The following is a 16583-nucleotide window of genomic DNA, read 5'->3' on the forward strand; positions in this document are numbered from 1 at the left end:
TTACACAAAAATATGTGGAAAAAGTAGTTCCCATTGCAGCTCAGTGGAAATGAACATGACTTGTATCCATGAGGATTCAGGTTCGATCCCTAGCCCCGCTCAGTGGCTTAAGGAACCAGCATTTCCTGAGCTGTGGTGTAGGTCACAGACATGGCTCAGATCTGGCATTGCTGTGGCTTGGGTGTAGGCCAGCTCCAATTCGACCCTAGGAACTTCCATATGCCAAGGTGTGGCCCTAGAAAGAAAAAAAAAAAAATGGACAAGGAAAACCAATGAAAGCAAGACTCTTCAATATTTTCACAGGAAAAGATTTGAAGAAAAATATTAATAACATTTTTCATGAAATATTTAAGAATAATAGGGTTGAAAAGCTAAAGCTTACCTTGAATTTTTGAAATAATTATTCATTTAAAGAAGATTTTACAAGTCTCAACTCACAGTTCAGACACAAAAAACTAATCACCTTTTGTGTTTGTGTAACTTATAAGTGGAATTGATCTAATCCAATGACAATCCTTTTAGTAAATTACTTTCCTTTTTTGTATTTAACTTTGCCCTCTGAAAATACAAAGATAACAAAACTTCCCTTCCCCACAAATACTAATACAGTATTGGTTAATGGTTACAACATTTTTTATATAAAACTAAATGTGAATTTTATTGCCTGGTTATTCAGATGCGCTTTCCAATTGTGGTGAGAATGGAGATTTTAAAAATCAATGGATATTTCAAGATGAGTAAGCATGATCTGCAAAACAAGTGAAATTTTCAAATAATTAACCAAAAAAGAATCTTCTCTGCTATATAAAAACCAAATCCTCAAAATGCCTCTTTATAAACATCTCAATAAATAACAACAACAATAATGGGGCATGCATGCATATGTTTTTTCTTCTAAACAACATGCCTTAGGAATTGCTTTGGGCTACTCTTGGGAAGCTGAATTTGTTGGTATTATCTCATGCTGACACTGTGAAGAGATTATATGCACTTTGGGTGTTATTCCTGAAAGCACCAACAGTCCTATGCTTATCTGTGCCAGGAATATTCTGCTCCCAGTTGCAGTTATTCAACTTCAAAATTAAATATAGCATCAGCTCGCATAATAGCAGACTTGAATTTGCTCAAGTGGCTTTGACCATGACAAACTCACATGATTACACTTAGATTCTGGGTGCAAATTCTATGCCATCATGAAAGAGAGCAAAATAGGCAGTGGGCCATGACACAAAAAAGACCACAGTCCACAAAAGAGATAGAAACGTATGGTGAGAGTGCCTGGAATTAAACACACAGGCCAACTCAGCCACGTACCACCCTATCATTCTAGCAAGTTTTAAAACCTCTTTTACCTCAATTTCCACATCCATTTTATAGGAAACCTTCCAGCTCCCCTGTTTGCATAAACTTTTGTGAGCATCAAATCAGATAATTCATGGGAAATCACTTGCATAAATAAACCTTGCAAAATAAATATTTCTCTTTCAGTTAATCCTTGCTCATATCTCTCCACTGTCACTGTTCCATTGTAATTGGACAAGATTCTGCATATCCTCAGTGCGAAATGAACCTGCTGTCCAGGGAGATCTGGCCAGCTGTGTCTTTCCTTGCGAGGAGAGTGGCCATTGCATGGAGAATCCAAATCTGACTACTTCAGGTTGTAGAATATGGCTAAAAGCTAAAACCCGAAGTATAAGCTGTGTTTGTTCTTCAGTCTATTCTCAGAATTAACCGACGTTCAGAAGCATAGGAAACACCTTACAATTTCATGAGGAAAAAGGTACAAGCCCCAAAAGGAGGGTACAGGTATGTGATAGATAGCTTTTGACTAAGCCCACAATCACTTCTCGTCAGGCTGTAAAATAACTTTTATTAATGTCAATTAATTCCTTGCACAGCCCCATGTCACTTTATAACCCTCTGCTTAAAAGAAATCAATTGCATGAGTTCAGCTGAGAAATAACCATCATAATAGATGTTTTCCCTCTTGCCGTTACTTTTCTCTGATAGCCCTTAAGGTGGTCAGAGGTAAAAGCTAAAGATGCATTGTAGCCTGAGGGATGATTGAATGAAAAAAAATGGGGGATGGGAACAGAACCTACTGGAAAGACCAATTTCCCACCACTGCGAGCCAGAGCAATTGATTGATGAAACCTCGCTCTGTCAAGAGGCAGCCTTCAGATTTGATCACATAAATACTCATTCAACTCAAATTCTGCTTGACAAGCCTCAGACAGCTTTGTTCTGTCACAGATATCATTGGAAGGAAAATGCTCCATTAATCATCCTTAATTAACTTTACCATAGTCTGCTGAAACCAATATGCTCTCTGGCTAAACCTCGTACTTAGCCAGGATTCTATAGTTATCAAATAGAAGTGAGTATTTCAAGTTCCTTCTCTCCTATTACTATTAACTAATTATAGGGATCCAGCATGAGCAGAGCTCAGAGGAAGTTATGCCCATTGATTATCTGAGATAGCTTATCAGTGTGTACATTCTTCACTAAAGGAAACATAATTTTAAATATGACTGACCTACATGAGATGGCATTTTATAGCTCTATCTCACTGGATGCTCATAAGTTCTGTTTCCTTCCCAATTTCCAGCTATCATATGTCCTGAAACATCATTTTCTAAGTAAGAGGAAAGAAAAATTTAAAAACAACAATAATAAAGCCTTAATTTGAAAAATAGAGTTTTTAGATACAAATGTTTTGTGATAAATACATAAACACACACACACCGCCCCTGCTCACTCTTAAGAATGCTTCAAATTTTCATAAAGCTTTAATACTAATATGGTCTTGTTTTTATTTTTGCTGAGTACATGTATTGACCATTTTTCTAATTTTGGAATTAATTGTTGAGAAGTCTTGATAACAAGGATCATGCTTAGCGGTAATGAGGGCAAAAACAAAAATGAGGCATGTTCACACTTTAAATAAAAATAATATGCAATGTATGACCTATAATAAATAATTAGAGTTGCCAGTATGTCCCCGTCCACTTCAGATGGTATTTGCTCATCCTGTGGCTTCATAGGTTTTAGGAAACATTTCCTAGCAGCTTTGGACTGCAGTCATGCTTCTGTGAGCACAGGCTATCCCAGTCAAATGTTAGTGACCACTATAGACTATATAATTTTAAAGCCAGAAGGTCCACATTAGAGTCACAAGAAACTGGGATTTGCATCATAAAATTATCTATTCATATAGGTGCTCCTTAGAATTACCTACAGAGGGCAAGTGAACTTGTAGAGTAATCAGGGCATGCGTGCTCATTTCATGTGTGCAAACTATGAAGAAGACAATTTAGGTTTGAGAAGTGATGATCTAAATAAATGCTCAGAGTTAACGAGTTCTGAAAATGACTGCCCCTTTTTATTTTTTGATATTTTATTTTATTTTATTTTATTTTATTTTATTTTATTTTATTTTATTTTATTTATTTCTGTCTTTTTGCCTTTTCTAGGACCGTTCCCGTGGCATATGGAGGTTCCCAGGCTAGGGGTCTAATCGGAGCTGTAGCCTCTGGCCTACACCACAGCCATAGCAATGCGGGATCCATTAACCACTGAGCCACAACGGGAACTCCCTATTTTTAATTTTTTTTAAATGAGAACTGCAATGTTTATTTCAGGTTCTCTCCTGTTGTTGTTGTTTTATTTTTTTTTGTTTGTTTTTTTCTTTTTTGCCACATAGGCAGTATGTGGGAATTCCTGGGCCAGGGATTGAACCTATGCTGCACAGCAGCAACCAGAGCCACAGAGGTGAGAACTCAGGAGCCTCAGCCACTAGGCCATCAGAGAACTCCCAACTGTCCCTTTTTAAAAACTGTGGTTTGCAGAGTTCCCCTCGTGGCGCAGCTGAAATGAATCTAAGAACCATGAGGTTGCTGGTTCAATTCCTGGCCTCACTCAGTGGGTTAAGGATCCAGCGATGCTGTCAGCTGTGTTGTAGGTCGCAGATCCGGATCCTGCATTGCTGCGGCTGTGGCATAGGCTGGCAGCTGTAGCTCCGATTTGACCTCTAGCCTGGGAACTTCCATATGCCTTGGGGGTGGCCCTAAAAAAAAAAAAGAAGTAAAAACTGTGGTTTGCTACTATGCCATAGCAGACATCACTTTTCCCCCCACCCTGAGGAGAGTATCAATGTAATATTATGACATGAATTTGATTTATCATTGATCTTTCTGTGACATTTTTAATGAGCTATTGTGCTATAGCTATCTAATTGGAGGCAGAGTAAAAAGTCCATGCTAAACTCATCTCTGAGGATGGTAGATTTTAATAAAACAAATACAAGTTATATGCCTTTGTGCAAAATGTTATAAAAAGCATGTTTGTTTTCATGGAAATCTTAAAATATATATTTCATTTACCAACATTAAATTAGATTAAAAAAAAATATGTGTGGGGGTATTCTTTTGTGCTGCATCAGGTTAAGGGTCCAGCATTATCACTGCAGTGGCGCAGGTCGCTGCTGTGGTGCAGTTTTAATCCCTGGCCTGGGAACTTCCACATGCCCCAGGCTCAGCCCTGCCCCCCCCCCCCAAAAAAAAGGTGTGTGTGTGAATGTTAAAAAAAAAAAGGATTTTAAAGATATGTACACTATTTATGATTCTTATGACAATAAAAGATGATATCAAATCGGTGGGACCAATTTATAACAATAGACGTCATCTTTATTTAAAAGGTTTAAATGTTTTATACTTACCTATTATAAAATAGGATTTTTACTCTGTGGGGGATACATAACTTAAATCAAACCCTCACTCTGCTTTGCTTTCTCCTTGCCTGGGGGTGGTGGTAAGCTCAGATTAAAAAAAAAAATGGATGAAATCATCACTGTTACAATACGTTTTTTATTTTAAATTATGGTTACTGTTGCTATAAATTTTTCTTTAGTCTCTTTTTTGTTTACTTACTTCCTTTTCCTATTCTGGTGCCGTAACTTCATCCACGGCTTAGATATGAAGGTTCCATTGCGAAGTCTTTGTTTCTCTTCCCCACATTTTATTCCAAGCATCTCTTCCTTTATCTAACTACTTCCTTCACCATGGATTCATTTCTTTTGCAGATATTTTCCAACATTCATTTTTTTTTCTCTTTTCAGTAGAAATCTACTTTCTGGACACTCTTCCCTCTTTTTTTTTTTTTTTTTGGTCTTTTTAGGGCCATACCCACAGCATGTGGAGGTTCCCAGGCTAGGGGTCAAATTGGAGCTACAGCTGCAGGCCTATGCCACAGCCACAGCCATGCCAGATCCGAGCTGTGTCTACCCTACACCACAGCTCACAGCAATGCCAGATCCTCAACCCACTGAGTGAGGCCAGGGATCAAACCTGCAACCTCATGGTTCCTAGTTGGATTCGTTGCCGCTGCAACACAACAGGAACTCCTTCCTGGCCACTCTTCCTTCCGACCTTTCCATGTTCAAGGGCCTTTTTGCCAATTACTCTATTAGGAAGTGGGGACAAAACACTACACATAGTAGGTTTGGTCAGTAGAGGAGGTGGGCACTGAACACCAAATTCCAATAAAATTTGATAAAAGATATGGTAGAAATTCAGTATTGGAAGATAATTTAGTCTGTGAAGAGCCGTCAGGAGAATTTTTCCTGTGAGTACCAATTAAATGGAAACCCAAAAGACAAATAAGACTTTTCTAGATAAAGAAGAGGGAACCAGGGGTGGGATGTAGAAGGGCCCAGATGAAGTGCATTTATTAATTTGTTCACCAAATATTTATTGACAGGCTCCTATGTGCCTGTTTCTTCTGTGTCTCCTATGACATCTGTCCTGGTCTCTCATTTGTTGATTGAAAACTGATGTTTGGGGAAATATGGAGCATACTTTTTAAACCCTCCAAATACACCTGACCTAGAAATTAATTTTGGAAAGAGTGGAGAATGAAATGAAGGCTACATTATGAGTTACTGTTAGTTTAAAGTCTACTTCGAGGTACTTCTTTCCCTTCTGTTTCTACCCCAGCAATAGCTGAGTAGACTCCAGCGATAACTATGGAGAAGGAAAAATGATGGGAGGAAAGGGGAAAAGAAAACCATTCTTTTGACAGCAAGCATTTTTGGTGCACTTTAGAAGTTTCTCCTCAAAACACTGTATATTTTACATACACCACAGTATAACCACACCCACTTCTGGGTCTTCCTAAAACCTAGAGGGGAACAATCAATGATCTCATAAGTTCCCAAGAGGAATCTTGCCAAACTGTGCTAAAGAGATTTGACTAGTGGTCATTTCATAAAACACACTCTCAATATACACATGTTTTCAAAAGTCAGCTTGGTGAGCTGTGAAAAATGTAGACTCTAAATATCTAAGGGAAAGTTGTTGACAGCATCCATTTAGGAAGAATACAACTTTGCTTATGTTATTTAAGATATTTAATATTAAGGCATACTAAAATGTCCTCTATTTTAAGTAATGAAATGAGTTAAGTAGATTCACATGTGCAGAGGAGGACTGTGAATGTCCTTCCTCATTTCAAAGGTCAAAGACAGAATTAATTATTTTTAACTAATGTCTATTTAACCACATGCAAACTTAAATCAGTTTGGGTCTGACCGATTCAAAGCCATTCTTTGGTTCCCTGCTCTGCTGCAATAATTGACTAGGTTAGACTTTACAAAGGTCAAAAGAATGGACTCAGTTCATATTATTTCAGCTAATAACACAGTTCTTAAATCAAAATTTAAGAATTGATCTTTCAAAGTCACTTTTCCTCTCTATATTCATATGTAATTTCAAATTAAATGATAGATGGATCCAAACCTCGCTTTTTATTTAATTACTTTTTAGAAACAGAAGACACAGTGGGAGGGTTTTTTAACAAGATCTAGGTTTGTCTCAAAAAAAAAAATTCAAAAGGGAATTAAGAAAACCATGGGAAACTGGGCATTTAGCTAAGTTCTAATGAATGCAATTGGATGTGGGCAATCTGAGGGAAAAAATTTAGGCAGACATAATGCCAAGCAAGAGAGAAATGAAAACGATCTTAGGTGAAGTTCAGGCAAAATGCAGGGCACAGTAAAGTCAGGTATTTGCAAAATTAAGTCTTGTGAGACTTTAAATATTACACTAAACATTGAAATTGTTGCCTTAGAGTTAGGTCTGCCCCAGATCATTCAGCAGCAACTGCTTACCCAGACTTGCACCTTTTGTTGAGACCATAGTTTCATCCTAGCTTTGCTGTCTCTCTCCAGGAATGGTCTCCCTCGCCCTTCTGTGCCAGGTTTGTTGCAAACTATCGTTCAAATGGTGCATGGAATCTACCTTCCCCCCAAATTTCCTGACCAACCAGCAGTCAGATGGTGATTTCTCCTCAAGGTTCCCTTATCAAATCTTACAACTCCCACAAGCTGGCTTACTCTCATCACTCCACAATCTACACATAGCCCTTGACCTGTAGATAATGAAGTCTTTATTGAATATGTACATCTGCTCAATGTTTATTCAGTTGCAGGTACATCTTTCAAATGTGTTCTATGACAGTTTTATCTCTCACACCTTAGATGACAGAGAACATATATACTTAATGCATTTTGCTTTATTCCTAGCACACCACCAGGTGTTGATGATATTCAACAAGTTCATTTGATTATGACATATTCAAATGTCACTTGAGACACACAGGAAGTATATGTGTCTATATTTTAGACAAAATAAATTCAGAAAGAGAAAAATATCTTCTAGAATAAAATTCAATCCCTGATTTAGCAAGTTTCAAATTGTATTCCAACACCACATTAACAGAACTAAAATGAAATGGAAATACAGGGTTATATTATTCATTTTATGAAGGCCTTTTTATCTGAATCAAATGATTCTTTTTTCATTAACTATTAGAAAACTTTGCCCCCTCAAGCAACAGTACTAGAGACCTGGCCCATTTTGAAAAAGTGTTTTCAAATCAAGGTTTGTATAGAGTTTAGAGGTGCTTTCGAAACCTAGCTGTAGAATTCTATAATAATATATTTTATGGTGGATTATTCACCAATCATTCAATCTTTAAAGCATGCTGACTATATTTAAACCTGGATAAGGTCCACTTTTTCCTTGTGTCAAAATGCCAGGTTGGCTAAATAATCTTATGTTTCTAACCATGCTTAAAGAAATATAAAATTTATGTATGGGATGAGAAAGACATTCATAGATAATTTTTCTGGCTTCAGTACCAAGCACATTCATATTTTTCTCCTAAATCTGAAACCAAATGTTTGGTTTCCTAATATTTTTCCTGTCTACTGGATTTTTCTTTCCTTCTTCCATGTGGTCACTCACAGCCTGCCCTTTGTGTATTCTCCCAAGAAAGAATTGTTTATTTATATTAGCAGTCCTTTCTGGGGCTCCCTGTAGACACTGTTTCCAATGGCATGTGGAGTTACTAAGCTTTTATTGTTGACAAGTGGTAGGTGGGATCCAAGCTTTTGTGGTTAAATTGTTTATTGATAATTACCTGTTAATTACCCCACTGCCTGACTCCCGTAATTTACTATAATCATTACTTTTTTTTTTCTTGAAAACCATGTTCATAAAAAACAAAAAGTGAAGACAAAAAATATGCTCCCTTACCACCTTAAAAAAAAGGGTTGGTTTTTTAATTAAAACCATTTAGAGTCAGAACATTTCCTCATCATAAAATATTTGGATTTGGAAAAGCAAACCAGTGTTATTAATGTAATTATAACTACGCCCCGTAATTGATTTATAACTGGTGAAAATAATTTTGGGTGGCAATCATCAAATTAGGTGTCAAATAGTATTCTTGAGTCATTAGTGTTTTATTTTACTATACAATGTTTTCCTTCCTAGAGCATGGCCAGAAAATCTTTAACTAAATCAAAGCCTTGAAACGAAACAGACTAAACTCCATATTATGTGCTAAAGTTTGAAGCACTTTTATATCAAGAGTCCAACATCCAAAGTTTTATTCCAATACATAATACCCTTGATTCCCCAAGATATGCATAGAGAGGCCTTTACACCCTTTAAGAGGGTTATCATTGCTATGGTACAGTCCTCCCTAACCAGCCATGGTGTAGCAAAGCATGAATGTCCAAGGAGATAGTACACAATGGACTGCTTCAGTTTCCACACAGCTCAAGAAATCCCCCCTAATCTTCACTCCCCAAAGCTCTTCCAACACTAAGAGCATCTGGCCAAATGTCTTGCCACTAGTAAAAATTTAGTTAACAATTAAGTCCAACATCCTGAGAATCAAAATTAGCTCTGCTAGAATACTACTCAGCCATAAAAAAAAAAAATAATGCCATTTGGAGCAACATGGATGGAACTAGAAACTCTCATACTAAGTGAAGTAAGTCAGAGAGAGAAAGACAAATACCATGTGATATATATCTGAATCTAATATATGCACAAATGAACACAAATGAATCTTTCCACAGCAAAGGAACTCATGGACTTGCAGAATAGACTTGTGGTTGCCAAGGGGGAGGGGGAGGGAGTGGGATGGACTGGGAGTCTGGGGTTAATAGATGCAAACTATTGCATTTGGAGTGGATAAGCAATGAGATTCTGCTGTATAGCATAGGGAGTTATATCAAGTCACTTATGATGGAACATGATGGAGGATAATGTGAGAAAAAAATGTATATATATATATATGTATGTGTGTGTGTATGAGAGAGAGAGAGAGAGATTGGGTCACTTTGCTGCACAGCAGAAATTGACAGAACACTGTAAACCAATTATAATGGAAGAAATAAAAATCATTTTAAAAAAATCAGCTCTGCCAGGCAAGCAGATGGATTTATTAGGCATATTTTCTTGAAATGTATTAAACAGGGGACTGCAAAGAATGAAGAAGTAAAATTCTAAAACAGTAAACTGAGAAAGCCCTGGGGACTAACCATAGCCATCATCCTGCCTTTCTCCCCACCTTCCTCTTCTTTCCCACCTGTTGACTGTATTACTAAAGGTTTCCATGTTGTATCAAAGGTAAGCATGGTCAAGGTGAACCTACGAACTTTGCTGGAACCTTTGATTAAAAACAAATCCAGAACTGTCTGTGGTTCACTCCACCCACTTCAACTCGACAGAAAACAGCACAGAGATGAATAAGAATCCTTGATGTGCATTATGCCAGTTGATCTACACACATCTTCCACGGGACTTCCCATGCTAAATGCAGCCCTTTTAAAAGATGGGTCATTTTAAAACCACAGTGGAAAGAACATGGCATTTAGAGTTCAAATAACTGGACTGGAGTCTAGGCTTGACACATCGTAGATATGTAAACATGGACAAATCAATTAACCTCATTGAACTTCTTTTCATCTTTTAAAAGATTGGGATAAAAAATAATAACATTGATCCAACTCATTTCTTGAAGTTCTTATAATGATGGCAATGATGTAATGATATAATAATGCAACACTATAAACTGAAAAGCACTGTATGATTATAATAATCATTATTAATCATGAAAATAATAAACACCCTTTTAGATAACCATTAAAAGAACTCTGCTGAATAAATGGAAGGTCAAAACTATTTAACAATCTAAGTAAGAGTGTCAATATGCACACATTATAGCATTTCAAGAAATATTTTTCCTACAGAGAGATTAAAGTCAGGAGAGGAAATGGAACGGCTTCAGTTGCTGTCATTGCATTCTTAGTATTTTACTTGGGAGAATGAGCCTTGTCAAATGGAAAGACTGAAATGAATACATTTCTCAGCTGCTTAGCAGATATGTTTTCCAATATAAGCTAAACATTTCGACCAACCTCACTTTCATGTGAATATTTACACTCCTGAATAGATGATGGGAATGTTAAGGGGAATGGGTTGATCTTGGCCATGGAATTATATGGCCTAGGTGTAAATTTATTCTTAATCTTCAGCCATTATGTTTTAACATTCCTAGCTGAAATTTGGTTGAGCTATCAAATTGTTCAAAGGCCAGTTCATGCCACAGCCCAGGAACCACTACTGGGAGAAGGTGGAAACCCCAAACCACAACCAAGTCCATCCATAGGGTTTTTCCCTGTGAAGGTTACCACAACATATTTAACATTGTTACAGACAAATTGCTACCATTACCAAGCCCAACAATTGTGTTTTTATGTTTTTAAATAGTTTTGGTAACTCTTTAGAAACGTTACAGCTGGAAAGGAACTACATTTTGAAGGAGCTACATTTATAGAATTTTGTTCTGTGCCACTTTTTCACTGGTTTCCTGGTCTAAACAATAGTCCCAATTGCCAGCTGCACATCAGTTATTCACAGGCCTGGTGTGGGTCCATGATTCAGCCAAGCTCTGCACAATCGTCTGAGCTCCCAATAGTTTATCATCATTGTTTTATATAATTAGAAACAGAATTATTTATATGCCCCTGCTTACTCTTCAAGCAAATTTACAAGGCAACTGTCTCTCTTAATCTACAGTAGGCCTAATATAAACAGTAATGCAAAAAAGTCTTCGGATTTATTACATTACTTCCTTAAAGATCAATATTTAAATGAATACATATTGTGCTAATTTAAACTCTGCAACATATCACAGAGCTATCTACACAAGAAATTTACAATGGCTTAAGACATTTTTATATTCCATTCCTAGGAATACCTTTTTTCAAATGGAAAGAAAAAAAAAAAAAAAGAGTTACAAGTTCAATGTTAATTAGCCTCATTTATAAACATTCATCCCAACCTGTAACCTCAGCAAACAATATATTAAGCTGTTGAAAGGAGAATTAAAGTTACTTTGAGTGTGACCCAGATCAGAAAATGAAGGCAGCTCTGCCCTACACAGTATAAGATGTACAGTTCAGAGTAGACAATGGAGTGGGCTCTGCAAAATGAAGCCACAACCTGCTGATCTTTGAGCAGGTTATTTTAGTTTTACTCTGCAGTTCCTGAATTCTGTGGGTTTAAATCACTCCCTCTCTTTATTTAGACCTCATCTTGGAGCTTTAAAATAGTATCCCGTTGACAAGAGTCTGAGGTCCTTCAGACCTAATATCACGTCAAGCGGCCGGGCTGAGACCTCACATGCCAAGTCCCAGCCTACGATGAATTTTTATAAGTGAGTTATAAACCCCTCAAAAAACAGAGTTTATAATGGAAACGCTGACAGACTCTTAACTATCGAGTTTCTAGTGGGTTCCTGTTTAATATACTGTATTTCTTCCCCTTGAAGATATTAATTTACTTTTTGAAATGTTCATTGCTAAGATTAAGCGTAGGTTTTTGAAATGTGTTCATAGGCAATTTATGCATGAGTAGAAATGTACTCTTCTCCAGATGTACAGAATACTAATTTGAAAATGATTTATAGGCCACACCGTACTGTACATTCCATTCCCTTCTGAAAAGTTAAGACAAGGTTTTCCTCTGACACCACACCAGGATCCTCTATACACTGTAAATACAGTGTATTATAGCAGTAGTTGCATAAATTCTTGAGATGTCAACTCTAGGATGAATCCAAATAGAAAGGGTGAGCTGCCAGGACCCGTGGAATAAGGGGGGAAAATGGAAAGGTTTAAGAAGAGAAAAATTAATAGAAGCACATATGCAAATAGGAACTTCCCATCTTAAGAGGGTGTTTTCTTGTTGGATCCAAATTAGACCTCTTAGAATCTTAGAATGATACAATTGAAAGGATTTTAGAAATCATCTAACCCTAGACATTGCAAACTGGTAGCCAGAGGGCCAAATTAAGCCCCCAATATAAGTAAGGCACACCAAAATTTGGAATCTAATGATGTCAATAAGTAACTGGAAAATATCATCCCAAAAGGAGAATTTCTATATCTCTTTAAAAAATGGAAAGATTTGAACACACATAACTTGCATTCTCCCATTGTAACACTGGCTGGGGCGGAGCATCAGCTGTTCCCTTTAAAATGGGAGTGAGTCCTCTGCTGTGCCCATGTCCACTCTTCCTGTTTCACACATTCATGTTATCATCCTGGCCCCAATGCATCATGTTTGTGAATCCTGTCTGGAGATTATCTTGCCCAGGAATCCAAGCTTGTTTGTGGCAAGGCTGGGATGAAGTAAGGTCAGATCGTACACATTTCCCTCTCTGTAGTATCAGCACATTTTCCTCCAACATAGTGCCCTTACTTGGTCGATTCCCTGCCGAGTGGAAGATGACCCCAGTGAAAAATAAATGCAAAACTCAAAAAATCAGGGTCATCAGCAACTATGGCTTTCTTTACCCCTGGTCATCTGATTTAAAGAGTGCTTAGTTCTGCACTGCAGTGACTCTTCAGAGGTACAAGAAAACCTCTATCCGAAGGGTAGGGCGTTTTAAAACTTGCAAAACTTTTGTGCATATTAAACACTGGTTCTCAGACCTTGGCTTCACTCAAAAATCACCTGCAGAATGTTTAAAATTATTAAGCCTGATCCCCACAACAGATTTATTAAGTCAGAATTTCTAAGTGTGAGACCCAGGCATAGTATTGGAAAAACAATTCCCTGAACGATTCTAGTAAATGGCCAGGGTTAAAAACACTGGTCCAGAAGGTAATTGATGATTTGAGTATATTCAAATGGAAATATTAAACATATTTGGGGGTAGAAAAATGATGTATAATAGAAAATGGCTTGACAATCCCTGGCCCAGGAACTTCCATGTGCCACAGGTGCGGCCAAAAAAAAAAAAAAAAAAAAAAAAAAGAAGAAGAAGAAAGAAAGAAAATGGCTTGAGGAGCAGTTTTAAATTGTTTCTAGACAAACAAAATGATGATAGATGGTAAAGAACAAAAAGATCTTGAAACATAGTGACCTCTTTCCTAAACAAAGGAGTTAAAAGATTATCTGTAGCTATTCACTTCATGGTAATGTGCTTTCATCATTGAGGAAGAAAGGTCTTCCTAAAATAGCTGGGAAATAAACAGTGAGCATATAAATGACAGGTCAGGCAGCAGAAAAAGGTGCAGTATCTCTGAAGGATGACACAAGATGTATAGGAGGTCCAGGTTAAGAATAGTTCTCAATGTTTCCTGGAAAGGAGTTCCATATCCTCAGGAAGAAGAGACTATCTCAGAATATCCCATCTGGATACACAGAGGACGGAAGTCACATTTACAGTAAGAGCTGAGCTTAAGCAGAGAATAAACTATAATTAATATCTGGTAAAATCAGAAGAGCAGCAATTACTCACATAGGAAACTATTTTTTTTAATGTAGATATTATGTTAACGGAAAGACTCTACAAAATTTTACAAGGTAACAGGAAATTTTATTAGCTTTCAGAATCCTACTTGCATAAGGTCCAAAGATATAATTTTCTTATGCAAACAAAAAAGCCCCTACATATATACATATAATGTGTATATGTGAGTGCATAGTCTGTGTGTGTGTTATATGCAGATTGTTATATCTGTTTCTAAGAACACGAGAATGCTTCCTAGTGTAGATGATATCGATGATCTTTCTTGATATCATTTCAAAAGCTAAAAATTTATGAACTTCACAAAAGATTTTGGTAATTAACATCTAATTGCTTGTGTCTTCTGTTAAAATTCATCAAATCATCAAATTAGCAGTTCATCAAATTAACAATTCATCTGCATTGAAAAGCTTACAGTTTAGTATTCAGAGATATTTTAACCAGTACCTGCATTCTTTTTAATATTCAGAAGCAGTTCTTCCCTGTTCCCTCACCACCCCCACCACACTGACAATGTGCATGATAACAGGAGTAACATATAGAATTTCAACCCTCACATTTGAGCCCCTATAACAAGTCAGACACTGTGCTGGCAAGTTTACATATGTTATCTTTACACCTTATAACAAGATAGAAAAGTAATTACTACTTTACCTTTCAGCAGATAAGGAAATTAAAACTCAGTGGGCATAAGGAACTTGCACATGCTCACAGGGCTGGCTGGTAGCACGCAAGTCTGAGATTCAAGTCCAATTCTATTCCAGAGCCCATCATCTTTCTACTATAATGCAATCTGCTAAAAATTATATACACTATAATTTTTTGAGCAAAAGAGTTGAGTACTTTTATTGAAATTTGTGGTGCTGCTTGCATAAAATGCCCTCTCTCCAGTTTTCTATTAAAAAAAGCTCATAACAGCCTCTATTTTTGATTGAAGACATAAGTTATTAGAAAAAGAAAGGTAGAGTGGAATTTGAGACATAGTTGATGTCAAGTCAATAACATTGCTATAGATATCCCAAACTAATGATGTCAGCACTTAGAACATATTTCGATATATCTTATATAAATCACCTTACATGTTAAAGGATAAAAGAGCCATGTAAAGATGAAGAAACCTATTTCTAAAGGCACAGAAGCATTACAGTCAAGAATTCTATGGGAATATTCAACAGATATCAATATACAAAAGACATCAGTAATCGAGTGACATATTGATAGATTTTAAACAGTAAACAAAAATAGTTCTCAAAGTAATTAAGAAGGAGAATATCTTACCAATGTGATAAGAAATCTAGAATAGATTTACAAGGAGATCCTGCTGAATAGCATTGAGAACTATGTCTAGATACTCATGTCGCAACAGAAGAAAGGGTGGGGGAAAAAACTGTAACTGCAATGTATACTTCTAAGGATAACCTGACCCCCTTGCTGTACAGTGGGAAAAAAAAAAAAAAAAAAAAAAAAAGAAAAGAAAATGACTTAGGGCTAAAGAAACTAATCAGGAGAAACAGTGATCTCAGTCTATCTCTCTCTCTACCAAGCAATCAATATTATTGAGATATAATTCATTCATTTTAAGTGAGCAGGTCAATGACTCTTAATAAGTGTATAAACCATGCAACAACTCCACAATCGAGATGCAGAACAGTTCCATTTCCCCAGAGAGCTCCCTCATGTCTCTTTGCAGTCAATCCCCCCTTCTCCACCACCCACCCCAGGCAATTATTGATTAGTATAGATTAGTTTCCATGTTCCAGAATTTCATATAAATGAATTAGAGAGTATGTACTCTTTAGTGTCCAGTGTCTTTTGCCCAGCACAAGGTTGGAGTGATTCAGCCACTGCATATGTATCGACCTTTCCTATTTATTGGTGAGTAGTATTCCAGTGCAGGAAACACCAGATTTGTTTATTCATTCAACTATTAGTGGATATTTGGGTTGTTTCCAGTTCTCTGATGCTATGATTAACAGTACAGTGCATGTGTCTGCCTGTCTTTTTGTGAACATATGTTTTCATTTTTCTTGGGTAAACGTCTAAGACTGAATTGCTAGGCTACACAGTAAGAAACTTCAACACTGTTTTTCAAAGTGGAAGCACTATTTTACATTTCCACCAGCAGTGCATGAGATCCTTCTCTTTTGAGATGCATTGTTCTACTTTCAAGGGCCTAATATTGGCCTTGGAGGCTTGAGACATTATCTCAGTGGTCAGACAGATTAGTGACAAAATGAAAACAAAAAGTAAACAAACAAAATACCACACTACACATCAGCCATCCCAATTGTTTGTCTTCTACTGGCAGGGAAGGCAGGGGGCCCCTGTATGTCTGTGTTTCTGACAAGCTAACCAATCAGGGCTCTCTGATCTCATTTTCCTTGGTAGCACCACTGACCACCACCTTTTTC

At 36.9% G+C, this 16583-nt stretch overlaps 1 protein-coding gene and 1 long non-coding RNA gene across 30 annotated transcripts in view; both read right to left on the reverse strand.

Annotated features, from left to right (window-relative positions):
• The window catches only part of MECOM (MDS1 and EVI1 complex locus), a 582493-nt gene that overhangs the window by 115565 nt on the left and 450345 nt on the right, over positions 1-16583 (reverse strand). The gene's annotated exons all lie outside the window — the stretch shown is intronic.
• LOC146397580 (uncharacterized) lies at positions 5069-13192 on the reverse strand. The gene is made up of 2 exons (XR_014824320.1): positions 5928-13192; positions 5069-5231 (listed from the first exon to the last, which is right to left on the reverse strand). It is a non-coding gene; the product is annotated as an uncharacterized LOC146397580 (long non-coding RNA).

This window comes from Sus scrofa, chromosome 13 (assembly GCF_054392235.1).
Source record: "Sus scrofa isolate SSC_HxYL_T2T_F1_AM1 chromosome 13, Sscrofa_HxYL_maternal_Yorkshire_Landrace_v2.0, whole genome shotgun sequence".
Taxonomy (NCBI): domain Eukaryota; kingdom Metazoa; phylum Chordata; class Mammalia; order Artiodactyla; family Suidae; genus Sus; species Sus scrofa.